Genomic DNA, 19286 nt, shown 5'->3' with positions numbered 1-19286 from the left:
GGTCACTCAGTCTCTCTGGGCTTCAGACTCCTTTGCTCTGAATTCTATATTAATATTTAAAGTGCCATATTCTGGGGGCACCTGGGTGGCTCAGTTGGTTAAGCGTCGGACTTCAGCTCAGGTCATGATCTTGTGGTTCGTGAGTTTGAGCCCCACATCGGGCTCTGTGCTGACAGCTCAGAGCCTGGAGCCAGCTCCCTCTCTCTCTGCCTGTCCCCATGCTCTGTCTCTCTGTCTTTCAAAAATAAATGTTAAAAAAAATTTTTTTAAGTGCCATATTCTATTCTTGTTTGCATTCAACAAATGTTTATTTTCTTGAGATACTTTTTAACAAGACTTGAAAATACTGTTTTTTAATGTGGTACTACTTGGGGCCAGGATAAGGGAAAACATCTGCTTTTATTTCTTTTTTTTTTTTTGACAGAAGTTCTAAATATTTATAATTTACATGAAAAAAAATTACAACAGTCGTACTGGGTTTCTTTCAAATGTGAAGAAAAAGAGAAGGTTTTGCAAATGAAAATGATAGAAGCCACCTTAGTAGGAAAATAATCTGAAGATGGTGTTTGCTCAGAATGGCTCAAAAAGGTCCCCAACTCCTTAACTTCACCAGGAAGTCCTGGTAGATAGGTAATATAAGAGAAATTTAGGTTAATAAACTCTCTGGAGAGTGCAATCAGATGGGTTATGATGACTGGGTTTGCTTTATGCTCCTTAGTCCCTTTCTGAAAGAAACTAGTGAGACAGTGGTATGAGTCTGGATGTTTCTGGATCAGCCACTGGGGAGCTTTTCAAGCAGTATCCTTCCAACCCAGCCCCCAACTGGGCTCTCCAGGCATCTGCCTTTAGCAAGGCCAAGGCTAAAACAGAGTTTACACAGCTGGGCCTAGGTTTCATGAGGATCTTCATTCTTTGTAGTCTGATTCTCAGTGCTACTTTGGGATACCTCTGAAGATGGGGAGCCAATTAGCTCTGGTCATCAAGTAAATTGCCAATCAGCCTTCCCATTTCCAACTCTAGACTCTTTTATTTCAGCCTGGTCCCTTCCTCCAACCCCCTAGCTACTTCTCAATGCTCATTCCCCACTCCATGTCTTAATCATATTTTTCCTTCCTTCTCTTTCTCTTTCTCTTATTCAAATTCTAATCAGAGTTCAGAGCCAGCTAAATTCTATCTCTCCTTGGAGCTTCCCTGCCAACTCTAGGCCTCTGGACCCCACCCCCCCCCGCCCCCCCAGGCATGAGTTACTCACTGGGCAAGCTAAGCATGTGCTTATAGCACTTGTGAGTCAGGGGTCTCAGCTGTCCCACCCCCTACCCCCGCCTTACCCCGCCCCCACACACACATCTCAGCTTGAATGAATGTATATAGAATTTTGAAATGGAAAAATCTAAAAAGATTTTATTTTAACTTTAGCATATGTAACCTTTGTGACATTTCAAGAAATAACATTTATTCTTCATTGTGTGGGAAGGGGGAGTACTCTTTTCAGTTTAGGGTCTTTAGAGTTCTTAATTTTATACTGATCTCTCCTCTGAAATTATATTGCACTCATTGGGCTTTCCATAGACATTGGCATTTAATTGTATATTGTCATGTGTATGACCTAGTGGCTGAGCACATGGATTCTGAAGTCAGACTGATGGGTTGAAATCTTGACACTGACACTTACTAGCTCTGTGACTTTGGGTAAAGTGTTTGTGGTAGATCATCTCCAATCCTAGCTGCCATAACTCCTTCCCTCCCCACCCCTCCCCCCACCCCAGCCACTCCTCTACTGAGAGATAAACCTTGTTTCTCCTTCTCTTAAATCTTGTTGGGCCAGTAACAGCTTTGACCAACAGATCATGGGATAAGTGACGTTCTAAGCCCAAGCCTTAAGAGAAGCGAGAGCTTCCATTCCTTCCCTCCTGGAGGGCTCCTTCTTAAGAATCCAGCTGCCATCCTCGGAGGGACAGTGGAGGAATATGGATGTCCACGGGTAGACAGTCTCAACTCTGCTCCCAGCTGACATCCAGCACCAATTGCTAGCCATGTGAGCAAGCTATCTTGGATGTTCTAGCTCCACTGAGCCTCCAGATAAATGTAGCCCCATACAACATCACGTAGAGCAGAACTGCCCAGCTGAGCCTGGCCAACTCAGAATCATGACACAATAAAATGATTATTGCTTCAAACCATTACGTTTCAAGGTGGTTTGTTGTATAGAAATAGATCATTGAAACAGTATGTAACCCTACTTAGATTTGGTTTCTTCTTCTGCAAAATGGAGTTAATAATGGTACCTATTTCATGGGATTGTTTTGAGCATTGAATGAGATTAAATTGTATTCTAACTGCTTACTTATGTTATGCTATGTTATATTAATTATCATTATTATTATATTAATTATATTATATAGTTACATTAATTCTTCAAGGAAGGCTCTGTCACTGGCTAAAAAATTTCAAGAATCAGAGTGCAGGAGGTGGGGGAGGGCAGGGGAGAAAAGTAAAGTATAGGACATAAATGGAACTAATATTTCTTGGGAACCTACTAAAGGTTCCCACGCTAGGCTTTAACATATATGATCTCCCTTGCTCTTGACAGAAAACTTGTTAACACATATCATTACCCTTATCATGGGAGTGGAGACTCAGAAATTAATTTATCCAAGGTGCCACAGCCAGGATATAATGTAAGTGGGCTTCAAAGTGGGCTATATGACTTTTTTTTTTCACTTTTCCACACATTTTGGACAGAGGAGCTTCCTGACATCTTTCAAAGTGTAATTTCTGCTTTCAGTGAGAAATTACATATCCAGCCAGATTCTCTTTGACCCAACCAACATTCTGCCTCTGATCATAACAATGAGAAAAACTTAAGAATATCCCCTAAAGTCCTTCACTTCCAATAACTATTACAAATATAGTACCAAGGAATATAGATAAACCTTTCATGAAACTAGTTATTTTTTAGATTATTTCACTTCTCAGAGAAACGATTTCCAGCCACTGCCTCTTATTTTTTCTTCAAATATCACCTTTAGCCCTCTAGGAAGGGCTTCACCACTATGCCTATATACATTACTGCTTAATTTGTAAATAAGACGTTACTGCATCTTTCCTCACAGAGCCAGTTTGCTGGATAAGGACAGCACAATGCTGATAAGAAAGCCTCTACTAGGCCCCTCAAACCAGGCCTCTGAGATTCTGGCTGAAAGTTTACCACAGATCTGTGTCCAATAATAAAATCCTCCTCAAATCTGGGAGCACTCAGCTCATTCCTGCCTTCTCAATCTTTTAAGTGCCTCCTTCCCATGCTCCTTCTTTTCCTTTCCCCAGTCCCTTGCAAAATCCTGTTCCAAAATGTCAGTCAACCATCAGCTAATGGGATCAGAAGTTGCTTCACAATCACAAAACCTCCTGTTCCCTAGCCCAAGGGCCCCCATTACTATCCAGTGTCCCAAGATGACCTCCAGCCTCCATGACGTAGGAAGACATTTCAGAGCAGCTTTATAAATGGAGAAACTCATTTGTTATTTTTTCAAGGGACCAAGAAAAGAAAATGTTACGAACAAGAAAATTGTTGGTGGGTCATTGGCTGGGACACTGAAATTTGAACATTGAACAATCAATTTGAGAATAATATAAACAGGTTTCATTATACAGATTTTAGGAATATGATATGAATAGTCTGTTGTTTTGAATTCTAGAATGTTCCTCCCCCTACTACACTCCCACCTCCACCCCCTCTTACTATGACTTGGCATCCTCCCTCTTACTACTCTACTCTGCTTGTTGTTTTCTCCATCTACGTCTGCTGTTGGAGTGCAGATGAACTCTGCATTTGGCTTCATGTGTTTGCCTTGCCTACATTTATTCTGGTTTCCTATTGTGGTGCCGACACACGTTTTTAAGGGTTCCATTATGTTAGGGTTTTTTTCCCTACTCTCCTCAGAAAAAATTGACTTTTCAAAGGAATATTTAAAAAATTTTTTTTGTTTAAAGAAATAAGATTCTTTCTAGTTCTTTGTCCTCTTTCACAGTTACAGCCATGTAATCCATAAGGAATCCATTAGTGTGTAAGAGGCTTTGAAGCTGCTAGATGTGTGTGTGTGCGCGCGCACTGTTTTTTTCTTTCTCTCAGAATGTTGCCGCTGCCAACCACTGATTTAGGAATGTTTAGGGGTATATGCCAATTCAATAATCAAAATCATTTTGGTACTGGGAACCCAACCGCAGTCTCTGTAGACCAGTGGAATTTATTGCTTGCTCCAGTCTATTAAGTAATAGTACCAACAACATTTTGAATAAAGAAGAGTCTGATAAGATGTGAAAGAATGTCAGCATAATTCATTTTGATCGTAAAACAATTCTCGTTTTGAATTGAAATACTGAAGGCACAAATAGCCTGATGGCCCATGGCTTCCTTCCCTTAACCTGGTATAGGAATATGACTCATAGCTTACTTTAGGATTGAGGCTCTGTACAAACTTCTGTCTTGCTGCTACATACACATCCCTGTTTTCATTCCACAAATACATATCTAGTGCTGATGATGGGCCAAGCACCGGCCGAGGCATTGGGACTGCAGTGGTGAAAAGGATAAACAAAATTGCTGCCACATGGCACTTTCTGAAGGAAGATATCTTGGCTGCAGAGATTACTTGTTGTTAGGACATCTGAGACACATGCATAACAAAGCAATAGTGAAGCTAGAGTCCTACTGAACTGTGTTCTGATCCAGACTATACCATTCCAAGCTGTTTTATCGTGAACAGTTTATGTGGCCTCACTTCAGATTCCTAAATTCCAATAGAACTTACCTCATAGGGTTATTGTTGAGGCTTAAGTGAAAAAAATCTTTGTACAACTTTTGCAAACTTCCTGGTTAATAACCGGCAGTAGTAGTAGCAGCAGCAGCAGCAGTAATAGATGAGCTACATTGGCCTTCAGCAGAGAAGGGTAAGTTTCCTCATTCTTGACACAGCAAACTCATGGGACCAGCCATCACTGGCAAGTTGCAGATTCATCCCACCCTGGAAGTCTCTTCAGTTTGAGGGGGAGAAAAAGAAAGGGCTGCCCAATGCTCAGAACCACATCCTCTGCCTTCTAAATCTGCAGTTCATCCTACTGTTCATGGAAGGAAATGCAGCTTCTTCCTCCCCGGGAAGGTAGTTGCCAGCCCCCTTGTGGTGAGGATCCTTCACACCACCTGAGCCCTGACATCTCTGACTCCATAAGGTGCAACCCCCGTCATCATCCCTGAGCCCAGAGCAGTAGATCTAGAACCCCCAGGGATTCTGGGGCCTTACTGGCTCATAAGAAACCCATCTTTCTGATAGATCCTGGATTGTCTTTCCCTTGGGACAGGCCTGATTTCAAACATTTATCTCCAAAAGAGCCCTCGGCAGTTATCATATGGCTGTCAAATGCCCTGATGTTTTGGCTGAGACAACATGATTACCATACCTAACGAGATCTCTCCCAGAATAGTCATAAGGTTTTTCTGGGCACATTGGGGGCTACTCTGCCCAAGCTATGCTGCAAGGAAGAAAGCTGTGCTCACCTGCTCACCTGCTTCCTCTGCTCCTGTGCCTCTCCAGAGGTTGTCTTCTACCCAGCATGAAAGAGAAGTTTGCTTGGTTTCCATCCTGGGGATGTAGGTGCAAAAAGAACCCTCTCTAGTCAATCTTCCCACCCCCTTCCCTATTAAGAGGGCAGGCATGGAAAATTCCCCAAGATCCCGCCCAGCTCATTGACCTCTAAGGGGCCTTACCACAACTAGTGTGGGGAAGGAGAACAAATTTAAATGAAATAAACATGAACATGCTCCTAACAATAGCAGTCCTATTAATCCAACGCTTACTGTATTCCAAATTACCTATGTGGTGCCAGAGGAGAGACAAATCTCAACCATCCTGTTGGTAGTTTAGCAAGAGGCTGGTTTAGCAGGTCTGTGTTAGCTTGAGGGAAGAACAGGCTGATGCCAGAGGCTAATCTCTGGAGGCTCTGTCCCACGCATACCATATGGTAGCACCTGGGTGGCTCAGTCAGTCAAACATCCAACTTCGGCTCAGATCATGATCTCATGGTTTGCGAGTTTGAGCCCCATGTCAGGCTCTGTGCGGACAGCTCAGAGTCTGGAGCCTGCTTCATATTCTGTGTCTCCTCTCTCTTTGCCCTTCCCATGCTTGTGCTCTGTTTCTCTCTGTCTCTCAAAAATGAATAAACATTGAAAGAAATTTTACAAAAAACATATACCATATGTTCTCTGCCATCCTTTTCCTATAAATCCATAGAGCAGCATAGGGCAAGGTCCTTTCCCTGGAGCCATTTCCCGGGGGGACATTCAGCCCTGGTCAGTCAAGCACACATCTCTCTGTTGGATGATGGGAGCCCAGGGTTCTGCGGCCTCTAAGGTAGAAGCTTCTCCAATAAACCATACTTCACTTCTTGCTGCACATCACTAGTAAGGTGTGTGTCTGCCACCTTGGCATGACAGCATCAGACCCCAGGAAATTAGCCAGCATGCAGATGTGAAGAACTCAAGGTCCCTCTGCACAAGTAGTTCACAGTCTCATGGAAAAGAACTCAAAGGCAGTAAGGATGCAATACCCTTCGAGACACTTGAGGAAAGAAGGGACTTTGACAGACTGTCACAGCATTGCAACTCCAGGTGGCAGATTATAATCTGCATACTGTATAAAATGCATACTTCTGCCTAGATTAGTAAATTCCTGGAGGGCCACTCATAAAGGGGGCCCACGCTGGCTTCTAGACCCTCACTTTCACTCCTCAGGGAAAAAAGCCCCCACAGATGACTGTATCTGATAAGAACTCGCACTAGGAACAAACCCAAAAGGAGGAGATATTCACTAAAGGGGAATTAATGTACTAATTTTTGTGGAGAATAAACAACCCACTTTTTACTCACACTGATTCATCTAAGAAAGTTAACAGAACATATATATATCTATATTACCCACAATATATTTATACCCACAAGTAATGTTTCAACACGAGCAAGCAGTCCAAGTGCCTAGAAACACAGCCATTGGCCCTTTGAAGTTAGATGGCAAACCTAGGGAAATATTCAGGCTGGGGCTGCTGTGTTCAGGCTAGTCTTTACACACAAGTGCAGGCCTGGAGCAGGGAGGGGATACTTAACTTGGGTTTATACACCTCTCTTAGCTTGTTTATACACCTCTCTTAGCTTCCTGGAGGAAGGAAGCCAAAAGGAGTCGATTTTTCCCAATTCCTCTGCCTGAGAGAGCTCCTTTTTATAATTGTTATAATTTGTATGTGCTGGCCGGTGTCTCACCTTCCCTCAAAGCCATTCAGGGCTTGATTGTTCTGAGGGCAAGTGGGGTACAGGACACCTGACTACTAAGAGCTTGAGCTATCCATCCCCCATTTGGAAATGACAACTTCGTAAAGACCTTGGATTTTTAAACTCTGGTCCTCTCCCAGTGGGTAGCCAGGGAGATTTAGAGAATAATTGGTTTTTCTCATTAAGGTGTTTTTAAGTAAATCTTTTTACCTTGAGATAATTGCAGATTCACATGCTGAGAGATACACTTTTCACCCTTTACCAAGATTTATCAAGATTTAATTTTTTAAACCAACATTCATTGAAAACATTGAAAACATTCATTTTCTGTGCCAGCCATCAGGACAACGAAGATGTCCCAGCTGGGATCCCTGAGCCTTAGTGCCTTAAGCTCTCATGATGAAGACAGACACCAAAATATCTCTTTAGTGAAGTTCGTGGTACAAACTGCCAAGAGGGAAGTGAGCATGTTGAAGGAAGAATCCTGGGCAGTGTCTTGGGGGAGAAGTAGAAGTTTTCAAGAGAAATGAGTGTTGCAGGGGCAATCTGGGCAGAGAAAACAGCACAGGCATAGGCTCATAAGGATAAAAGAGCATGGTGTGTGCTGGGAGCCATTCAAGTAATTCAGCATGGATCGGAACAAAAAATTCAAGGAAGAGAGTTCAGAGGCATCTGGGGAATGAGAAGAGAATGTTGTGTGATCCTGGCCTCCCACATTCTATGCTGGGGAAATGAAAAACAGATGGGAAATATGCTCCCAAACATGGCCCAAGCATGGCTCTCAGAGAAGCAGGAGAGAATCTTGTTCCGGTTTGAGGAGCCCACAGAGCCTTCATTTCCAATTTTTGGGCTGTGGCCCACTTCCTTCCATGACCTTCACCCAAGGCCAAGGGCAGGAAGTCTAGCTCGTATCTTTCCTCTTCTGCACAAGGGTAGCAATTGGAAAGAAACAGAGTGCCCCCCTCTACCAGCCTGGGCTGCCACATGAGGTGAGGCAACTTCAGCTCCCATCTAGCATGCAGATTACCCAGGAGTCCTTTAAGGACCCAGTGAAGGACACAGAAGGTAGTTGATGGTGTTGCTGGCAAACTCAGTGGAGAGTTACCAAAGTGGGGCCTGTAGGGCAGATCACCTGAGCTGGAACTCAAATGGGAATCCCGTCTACCCTTCAAAGAAATAGGCAACCCCAGAAAACTGAGATGAGGCAAGTTAACCAGGACTCCAGGCCCTGACTGAGGTGAGAAACAGCAGACCTGGAGTATTCTAGCCCCAGATGTCCACAGAAGGTAGCAGCAAAGCAAGGCATAACCAGGTACACCAGGAAATAATTTCTTCGAAGACAGTGAAGATCCAAGGAATAGCGGGGATCTGAGTTCCCACCTGCTCACCACCACAGCCATACAATAAGCAAATCTGTGTACTTAATAAGCATTCTGGAGGAAAAGACAGGGAACAGACACTGAGGTACTTAAATCTAAGTTTCCTTATTACTCAGCAGGATGGGGCTCATAAGGCAGCTTAGGTAGTTTTCTAGAAAAATAAGAAAACCACGTTTTCTTTGAAGAAATGAGTATATTGTGTGTAAATGATCAACCCCTCTACATGTGGTTTATGAACACCCCCAGTCAGATTTTGGATGAAACACTCCTATTTTAATATGGAATGACAAAAATTCTGTGCTGGTTGGTGACTTCTGAATCATGCCATACTCTGCCAGAGCTAAAATATTACTAAAGAAAAGATGAGCTACTTTCTCACCTGTCCTTGGGTTCAAAAGTGTGGCAACCCTGGTACGTCACCAGCAAATGGGAATGTGCCTTTATAAGAGGACTGGGGCAGATTTGGATCTTTTTGTTTCAGGACAACGTGTCTTTGTAGAAGTCTACCTTGTAACTGAAAGGGGAGGCAAAAGAGAGAACGGCGCGGGATAAAGAAGAAAGCAGTATGGTGTACAGGTCGGACTTGGAATTTGGTGACTTACGAGTAACTGATGGCCATATTTTAAGTATGTCTTTTAAAGTAAAAAAGGAATTTTTCTAGGTTTGCTGTGTTAACAAACCCCCAAATCTCAGCAACTGACAAGACAATGGTTTATTTCTTCTTCGTGCTGTCTGGAGGCTGAGACTGGCTAAGATTTTCGCCAGGCTGTGTGAGTAGGAAAAACTTGCCCTTCCTGCTGTGTGTCTCCCTTTATCCTTACCACCACACTCACTTCTGCTACCAGATGTGGGGGGGCTTCCTGCACCAGGCAATTCTGTGGCACCAGCTGGGCATCCTACAATGCAACTCAATTCTGACACTATCGTCCTAGAGACAGCATCAGATCCCACAGGTGAAGGCTCCGTCCCACAAGACCACCTCTACTACCACCGCCACAGATGCCAGTACAAGTCCAGGTTCTCACCTGGGCTCCTGACCGATCAGGTATAGGTCAGAGGTTCCCACCACCCGCTCCTCAGAATTAATTTGCTAGAGTGGTTCACAGAACTCAGGAAACAGTGTCCTTCCTGTTTATCAGTTTATTATAAAAGGATGTGATAAAGGATGCAGATGAATGGATAAGGGCATGGGGAGGAGCACAGAACCTCCATGCTCTCTCTGAGCATGCCACTCTCCCAGTGCCTCCAAGTGCTCTCTGATCCAGAAGCTCTCTGTACCCCCATACTTTTGAGATTTTTTATGGAGGCCTCATCATCTGGGTATGATCAATCATTAACTCATTTCTAGCCCTTCTCCCCTCTTCCAAGCTTCTAACCATGGCTCGGTCTTTCTGGTGACCAGCCCCCCACCAAGAGTCACCTCATAGAACAAAGACACTGCTATCACCTAGGAAATTCCAAGGCATTTAGGAGCTCAATGTCAGGAATGGGGATCAAAGACCAAATATTGAAACAAAAGGTGCTGCCAGTGCTTCAATCACTTAGGGAATTATAAGATTTTAGGTGCTCTTTGCCAAGAACCAGGAGCAGGGATCCATATATACATATTTTTATTACCTCACACCCTAGGCTCTGCTGTCTTCTCACTTCAGGACCCAGGCCAAAAGAGCAGTCCCTACATGGGACATATCTGGGAAAGAGCAAGAGAACTGGCCAAACCTCAAGATGAATCTTAAACCTTCTGCTCCAACATGGTGAATGCCAAGTTTACTCACATTTAATTGGCCAAAGCACATCACATGGCTAAATCCAAATCCAATGAGGTAGGGACCTAAAATCTTCTCGTGGGAGGCACAGTAAATGACCTGATGATGGAGAGGGAAGGGTGACAAGTGATTGAAAAAAAATAATTTTGTCTCTCATGATAAGATACACTGATGATAAATAAATTGGAAAACACAGGAAAGAATAAAATAAAAATTGCCTATAATCCCACTGTTAACACTTTGATGTATTTCCTTCCAGGCAATGTGTCTATGCATTTACTTGTTTTCACAAATTTAGGATTATACAACATATACAAGTATATACCTGCTTTATAGGCTGCTGGTTGATACAGAATTTTATAATGAACCTCTTCCTACATTAAAAATCATTCTTTTATTTTTTCATTAAAAATTTTTTTAATGTTTATTTTTCAGAGAGAGAGAGAGAGAGAGCAGGGGAGGGGCTTGAACTCATGAACTGTGCGATTATGACATAAGCCAAAGTCAGATGCTTAACCGACTGAGTCACCCAGGTGCCCCCAAATCATTCTTTTGAAATATCACATTAGGGGCACCTGAGTGGCTCAGTCAGTTGAGCATCCGACTTCACGTCAGGACCTGACTCGTGGTTCGTGAGTTCCAGCCCCACAGGGGGCTCTGTGCTGACAGCTCAGAGCCTGGAGCCTGCTTTGGATTCTGTGTCTCCCTCTCTCTCTGCCCCTCCCCTGCTCGTGCTCTGTTCTCTCTCTCGCAAAAATAAACAAACATTAAAAATTTATATATATATATATATATATATATATATATCACTTTAATTCCTGTACAATTATTGTATTAGTTTGGCTAGGCTAGGTTTTGTAACAATAACAAAAAAAGGTAATTTTGTTGCATAGCTTCAAACCACAAAAGTTTATTTCTTAGTCAAGCCATATGTCCGGTGCAATTTGGCATGGAAATTCTGCTCATCTTGATCATTCTGGAACCAAGGCAAGTAGAGCAGCTACCATCTCAAGTGTATCTGGCTATTGCGTAAGAAGGAAAGGAGAATATAGGAAAGGATGCATTGGCTCTTACGGCTTCTTCCCCCAAAGTTTTCACATTTTATTATCCAAATCAAGTCATGTGGCATGGCATATTTTTTAAATGGACACAATATTTTGCAGATCTTCCAATCAGGAGGTTGAGTCTACTTCTCTATCCCTCAACTCAGCTTGCCCATGTAACCTACTTTGGCCAATGGGACAGTAACAAATCTAAGCAGAGGCTTAAAATATGCTTGTGCATTGAGGCTTGATCTCTCTTAATGCTTTTTTTTTTTTTTTTTTTTTTAGTTTATTTATTTTGAGAGAGAAAGAGCGGGAGAGGAGCAGAGAGAGAGGTAGAGAGAGAATCCGAGGCAGGCTCTGTGCTGTCAGTGCAGAACAAACTCGATCTCACAACTTGATCTCACGACCTGAGCCGAGACCAGGAGTTGGGACACTTAACCAACCGAGCCACCGAGGTGCCTGTCTTAATGCTTTTAGAACAATCCAAGGTTGATGCAGAGGATGGCAGATCACATGGAGAGAGAGAGAGGCCATGCTGTTCCAGCTGTTTTAGCAATCCCAGATATGTAAGTGAGGCCATTCTCAGCCATCAAGCTCCAACCAGCCTAGACCAGAGAAACCATCCATCCGCCCAATTCCCAGATTTTGAGAACATCTTAAGCCACCAAATTTTGAGGTGATGTGTTATACAACAAGAACTGACTTATACACGTCTATATCTAATTTCATCTGGGAAGGAGCCATGATATCTTTTTAAAAGTCTTAATGACTACCTCAGTATGAAATCTTACAGATGTGCCATAATGTTTAACCACTTTCTTATCATCAGTGTCACATTGTTACCTAATGCATCATATCACCTTCATGATAACTAAAAATAAAACTACCATGAACTTCTTTGTGTATAAAGTTTACCCAAGTTACTGATTATTTCATTATGGTAGATTGGTGGAAGAATTGCTGTCAAAATTTAGGCCTCTTAATAAAGACCCAATTAAGAGCCAAAGGATTATACTAATTTATAAGTCCAATGAAAGTACATAAGCACACCCATTGCTCTTCACCCTCATTCAGCATCTAAGTGTGGACTTTTATTATTTTTTTTTTTTAAATTTTTTTTTCAACGTTTTTTATTTATTTTTGGCACAGAGAGAGACAGAGCATGAACGGGGGAGGGGCACAGAGAGAGGGAGACACAGAATCGGAAACAGGCTCCAGGCTCTGAGCCATCAGCCCAGAGCCTGACGCGGGGCTCGAACTCACGAACCGCGAGATCGTGACCTGGCTGAAGTCGGACGCTTAGCCGACTGCGCCACCCAGGCGCCCCCTAAGTGTGGACTTTTAAAAGCATCTTTGTGAGCCGCCTGGGTGGATTAGTTGGTTAAGCATCCAACTCTTGATTCTAGCTCAGGTCATGATCTCATGGCTCATGAGATCGAGTCCTGCATCAGGCTCTGTGCAGTGTGGAGCCTGCTTAGGATTCCTTCTCTCCCTCTCTCTGTCCCTCCCCTGCTCGCTCTCTCTGTCTCTCTTTCTCAAAGTGAGTAAATAAACCTTGAAAAATAAATAAATAAAAATCAATAAAAGCATCTTTGCTAATCTAATGGGAGAAAAATCTCATTTGAATTTCTTTGCAGATTGAGGTTCACTTTGTCTTACACATATTAACCGTCAATAATTCTTACACAGTACTCAGAGTGTAGCTGATAAGATATCTTTATTTTTCTATATTAAATTAAATCCAAATTCAGTGCCACAGAGGACAAAATTGGGAGGAAGCTCAATGCCAGGCATTTTCCCCAGTTTCTTTTCCTTTGCTTAGATGGTAGGGAACTTCAAGCCATGGCTGGGCATCATAAAGGTGGTGAGGCTCTGTACTGGTGCCTTATCTCCCTCCAAGCTAGGTGCAGGGGAAACTTTATGAAGGGGTGAGGCCATCTGGGTTCCCACAGCCTTGAAGGTAGTGTCCAGTTTTCACACTTACACATACCGTATTCAGGTCCGTCTATCTCAGAGGCATTAGGGTGGATGCAAGTGCCCTTCTGCTCAATCTTTAACCACCTGTTGCCTGCCCAGTATCACATTCTGTTAGCACCACAGAAAAGCAGGATGCAGATCTCCAGTTCCTTTTATTTGGCAGAGTTATGACTTGAGAAAGCTTATGTGTGGCATGTGGGGAGTAGGAAGTGAAGGGAGGTGTCTGGGATGACACGAGGCTATATGTACATATTACATAAAGCTTTTCCCAATGGAATGAGCAGACATCTCAAAAGATGAACAATGTAAGTGTTAGAAGCATAATATAAATGTCCAAAGTCTATGAAATTACATTTAGAGTATTGAACCATAAGCCATCACATTTCTTCTGTAATCAAGGAAATCACATTTTTAGTGAGTTATAAAAGCAATACAAAGTCAGACTATGAACAGACTATGAACTTCATGGATAGATTTACTTTCAAGGCCCTCTGTATCCACACCTCCCATTTCCACCAGATGTCACGGGACATATCTTCTAACAATGAATTGACAACTGTTCTCATCCTTTGGGTTGGTGGGGTGGATCCCCAAACCCAGTCACAGTCATTTGCCTCCAAGGAGCATGTAGTCCTGTCAACAACTTCTTTTAAGGTAAGGCAGCTGAGTCACAAAGCAGTCTTTGTGAAACCCACTAACCGAGCACCCATTGGGCTATGTGCTCCCATGATATGGTGGTCAGTGGGTGCAAGGACATTGCCTGCATCTAAGACAAATGAAGAACTTGCAAGAAAGCACACAAAGGCCGCTGGTGCCAAACATGTTATGAGGCAACATTTGCCTTTGCAATCTGTGTGTTGTGTCTTCTATAAAAGAATGTCAGCAAAGGAAGGAAATGGAAACCATTTCCGATGTGGTCAACCTCCCCTCACCCACACATGCTACAGCTGGGGCAGTGGATAAAAAAAGTAGAGGAATGGGGGGCCCCTGCGAAGGCAAATTGGTAAAGGGGTCAGATTTTGTACTTAGAATTTGTTGCTGGAAAACAGAAGAGCTGTTAGATGCCCCCCCCCCCCGCCGCCCCCCGCAAGTTGTTTTACTCCTCTAAGTCTACCTGGAGTTTTTTTGGATGTAATTACTCCAACACAAAATCTCACATCTCCTTACAATTCAACTTCAGCTAAAGGCCCTGGAAAAACAATGCCTCTTTTCAAAGAACTGAAGAGTCCAGAAGCTTCTAGGTTCAACAGGCCACTGTCTAAACTGACAACCTGCTCTCAAGCCTGAAGGATGATAAAACTTCGCGGACTGGGAGTGAATTCCACGTCAAGAATGTCTGCTTCTGAGAGTTTGCTCTGATTGCCCTCATCCCCATTAACAAAAACAGATGTGTGCTCACAAGCAAAGTAAACATTGGAGGTCAATATACGTTCCTCTCCGCCAATGTAGTTTGGCACTTCAATGTTAGCAAGGAGTATATGAAGCAGAGTAGAACTCTTCTATAACACTGGTGTCAAATGACAGGACTCACATCTGTGTATTAGGTTAACTGTTATATATCTATAGAACAGACTTTTTCTGTTTCATGGGGAATGATTTGAGCTGTGATAAATCTACTGCCATGGAATAGTTATTCTCTATTAGAGAAACAAGAAAGCATGATATTTGAGAGCCTGAGTTTGAATCCTGGTTCTATTGCTTGCTATCTATGTAACCTTGGGAAAGTCATTCAACTTCAGTTTCTATCTCTAAAATGGAGGTTTTAATAGCATTTGTCTCCTACCTTGTCAGCACTAAGCATGAAAAATGTGAGCTCATTCTAGGATTATTCCATGGCACTAAAGGAAAGGCTGGATCCCTAAACTCGTCTCCATTCATTCTTTCATCAAGTATTTACTGAGTACCTACAATGTGCTGGTAGAGATACAGCAGTGATGATGAAAGACATAACTCAACATCACATGGAGTCTATGGTTTCCTGGTTCATCTGCCACCCTAGATGTGACCCTTTCATATCACTCAGCGCCCTGAGTGTCGTGTTTCTCAAAGTTATTTGAACATAAGAATTACCTGGCACTCTTGTGAAAAGACAGATTCTAAGACCTCATCCTGCTGAATATCACAGGGGGATTCTGACTTCCTTTTCTTCATTGGCAAAATAGGGAGCAAAGCAACCCCTACCACAATCTTATTGTGCATTCCAAGAGAAATAGCATATGGGAAAGGATTTTGGAAACAAAGTTACTTTCCAGTGTGTGGTATCCAGGATCTCTCTGGAGGTTTAGAGAAGCCAGCCAAGGGCTACTCGGCCTGTGTTCTGTCCCAGTGTCCTCTTACCCCACCTCCTCTTTCTGGACTTGCTGGAGACATGAATCAAAAGCCACCCACCCCCATTTTAACCTAATGAGCTAATGGGTCTCAGACAGAAAGCAGCCTCAAGTCTACCACCAAGGCGGACACTTGCATTGTATTCTAGGAATGCCTCTTATGGGGCTTCAGAGGGCCATTCAGTGGCCATAACTGGTGGTTTTCAGGGGACAGCCCTGCCTTCCCTTGTCACCTGTTCAAATTGGAGAATAACACAGCGATTAGAGTGGTGAACTGTAGGGTCTTGGTAAATCCTCATCACACAGTCCCTGTCCCCTCTCCAGCTTTATCTCCTCCCCCTCCTCCATACATCCACATAACCTCTGACCACCTCTCCCCTTTCCGTAATAAAATCTTCCAGTTTTTTTTTAATTTAATGTTTTTTATTTTTTTTGAAAGAGAGACACAGAGTGGGGGGGGGGGGGAGGGGCAGAGAGAAGGAGGCACAGAATCTGAAGCAGGCTCCAGACTCTGAGCTGTCTGCACAGAGCCCGATGCAGGGCTGGAACCCACAAACTATAAAATCCTCCAGTTTTTAACTGGACACAAAGCCATCCAGAATAATGACTACATTTTCCAACCCCCTTGCTACTATGATCAATGGGAAGTAAACAGAAATGTCGTATGGCCGCAACCAGGAACAGTCTGCGATACATAACTGGCATGTGTTTTATCCCTTCTCTCTCCTATCCCGTCCTCCATTCTGATGCTTGGAATGTGTATGTAGTGGCTGAAACTCTAGCATCTATTTTGGATGTTGGGGACATTATTCCCAGACATCAGGAGTACTAGAAGAGAGAAGGGGCCTGGAGCCCTGAGCACTGTGTGGAGCCAAGACTCTAATCTGGTCTTGAACTGTCAACCTCTGGACTTTTACAAAAGAGAGAAATAAACTTCTATTTTAAGCCGCTGTTATTTTGGGTTTCTGCTACTCATATCCAAAATGCATCTTAAATGACATAGTGCTTAGGAGCTGGATTCTGGAATGAGATTGCCTAGGTTCTATCACTTATTAGCTCACAGCCATGGGTAATTTGCTTCACTTCTTTGCCCCAGCTGTAAAACGAGGATGCTAAAGATACCGTCTGCCTTCCAGGTAAGAATGAGCTAACACACATGAGACATGAAATCTGGGAGGCCTGGAAGGTAATCTACATCTGGAACAAAGGTGTGCCCCAAGGTAGCAAGATTGAAAGTTATTCTTCCCTTGAATCAGAGGGAGGCTTGTTTTTTTAGTGCTGCAGCAATGGCAACAGCGCTAATAATAATATCTTTAAAATTTTTATAAAGCACTTTACAGGAATCTTTCCAACATCCCTGTGAGTTCTGTATTATTACTTGCATTCCATAGAGAATAAAATGGAAGTTTAGAGAGGTTTGCTAACATGCAAAGATCACACAGCTACTAAGGGGCTGTGATAAGATTCACACCCAGGTCTCTTACCTACAAATTCCCTTCCTTTCCCACAAACCTTAAGTGCAAGTTGTTGTACTGCTATGCATTCCTATCATGTCCTAAACACATAATTTTTGCAAAGGGATTCCCAGGCTAGATTTTTTTTTATTTGTAAAGAATAAAGTACCCAAATTCCCAGTGTAAGAAACTTTGCTTTCTGGTCCCTCACAGCTTGGATGCAAGTAAGCCTTTGTATGTGATCACAAAAAATGCTAGCCCTAGAACATACTTTGAAAAAAAAGGGATCTGCCCAGGGCCTCAGCACAGCAGCGGGAGTACGGGAAAAGCCTTGATCCACCTTGTTGTGATCTGGGGCCTGATTCTGAGTGATGTTTCAGGCTCACTCTATGTTTTTATTTTGTTTTTGAGAGAGAGAGAGAAACAGAATGCGAGTGGGGGAGGGGCAGAGAGAGAGGGAGACACAGAATCCAAAGCAGACTCCGGGCTCTGAGCTGTCAGCACAGAGCCCGATGCGGGACTCGAATTCATGGACCATGAGATCATGACGTGAGCTGAAAGACACTTAACTGAGCCACCCAGGTGCCCCCTCAGGCTCACTCTAAAAGGGACCAAAGAGGAGCACCTGGGCGGCTCAGTAGGTAAAGCATCGGACTCTTGATTTCAGCTCGGGTCATGATCTCACGGTTCATGGATTTGAGCCCCACATCATGCTCTGCACTGGCAGTGTGGAGCCTGCTCGGGATTCTCTCTCTCTGTCTCTCTCTCTCTGCCCCTCTCCTGCTCTCTCTCTCTCGCGCGCTCAGAAAATAAACTACAAAAAAAATTTTTTTTTTTAATAAAAAAATAAGAGGGACCAAACAGGAGTCAAGCATCTGGGACAGGGTGAGGCTTCATGACAGGGCATGTGTTTTGAATTGCAGATTCTTTTAACAGAAGCAATTTGGAAGCAGGACTGGGAAGCCGCTGCTAACTGGAATGCTGTAGCCATCTTTCTTCCATGTTCCCTGAGGGCAGGGCCAGTAGCTCTCACTGCATTTGGGGGGTATGTAAGTTAGATGCTAGGAAGAACTTGCTCACGCTGATTGTGAAAGGCAGACACAAATGTGGTTGCAGAATACTGTTATCTATGCAGATTTGAAAAGAGTGTAGGAAAAAAATCACACATAGAGGATATGGTCTGAGCATCACCCTGGTAGAAAACAGGAGGTGAGCACAAAAAGTAAAGGTATAACGGTTCTGAGCAGTGAAAACAGACCTGAGTTCAAATCCTAGCTTATAAACCCAGTGATTTGGGCCCACCTCCTCCACCTCTGGGATCCTCTTTTCCCCCAATCCACAGAGAGGATCACAGGATGCCTACCTCTGACTATGAAGTTGAAAAATACATCCAATAATATGGGAGGCATTCAATACATATTCATTTCATCCTTTTCTCATGAATCCTTTCCTCTTTTGTGACTTTATGATTCAGTACTTCCTGGAATTCAAAGCACTAGGAATTTTCCAAAGAGCTTAAACTGCTTACTGAGCTTCTGAGCTCTTCCCAGCATTACTTTCTGACAGAGGTGAGTAGTAGAGATGGGTCAGAAATCAGACAAACCAGGCTTTGCTTGCTGGCCCAGCAGCCCCCTCTCACCTGCCATTTTCTCCCCTGTTCTCACTGGGCAAGAATGGTGTTGTCACAAACAAGACAGTCCACACCACAGATACAATCAGTGTGGCGTGTGGCCGTTGATTGGTGCACTTTGCTGCCTACAGAGATGAGCACCTATTATCTCCTAAAGGGTTGGGACTGGGATCCAGCAGGAGGCCATTGGAACGACAGACATTGGCCAGCTGGTACACCTCCCTGTATGGCCTGGGGTCTCGGGGCCCCTGGAGTACACAATAAGGGGATGGGTTTGAGGGGGATGCTGAGGACTTTCAAGCTCAAAGTTCCTCTAAGCCAGAAGGCAGAGAATTTCTACCGGTGAATTTCTACCAGTATTTCTGCCTTCTGTTCCTTTCTGTAGGCTATAC

The 19286-nt window shown here is 43.5% G+C and overlaps 1 protein-coding gene across 3 annotated transcripts in view; it reads right to left on the bottom strand.

The window, feature by feature from the left end:
* Window positions 1-5327: 5327 nt before the first annotated feature.
* Window positions 5328-19286, bottom strand: part of DRAM1 (DNA damage regulated autophagy modulator 1) — a 65857-nt gene continuing 51898 nt past the window's right edge. Inside the window, exons 8-9 of one of the 3 annotated variants that reach the window (XM_042993026.1) lie at window positions 10470-10559; window positions 5328-5636 (exon numbers count right to left, since the gene is read on the bottom strand). The gene's annotated coding sequence lies outside the window, so the exon portion shown is untranslated. Of the gene's footprint in view, window positions 5637-9855; window positions 10560-19286 lie in introns of those variants that run through there. The other 2 variants (XM_042993027.1, XM_042993025.1) reach the window with 2 other exon arrangements.

Source organism: Panthera tigris, chromosome B4 (assembly GCF_018350195.1).
Source record: "Panthera tigris isolate Pti1 chromosome B4, P.tigris_Pti1_mat1.1, whole genome shotgun sequence".
Taxonomy (NCBI): Eukaryota; Metazoa; Chordata; class Mammalia; order Carnivora; family Felidae; genus Panthera; species Panthera tigris.
The sequence above is the reverse complement of the archived record's forward strand: the minus strand, read 5'-3'. Positions and strand labels throughout refer to the sequence as shown.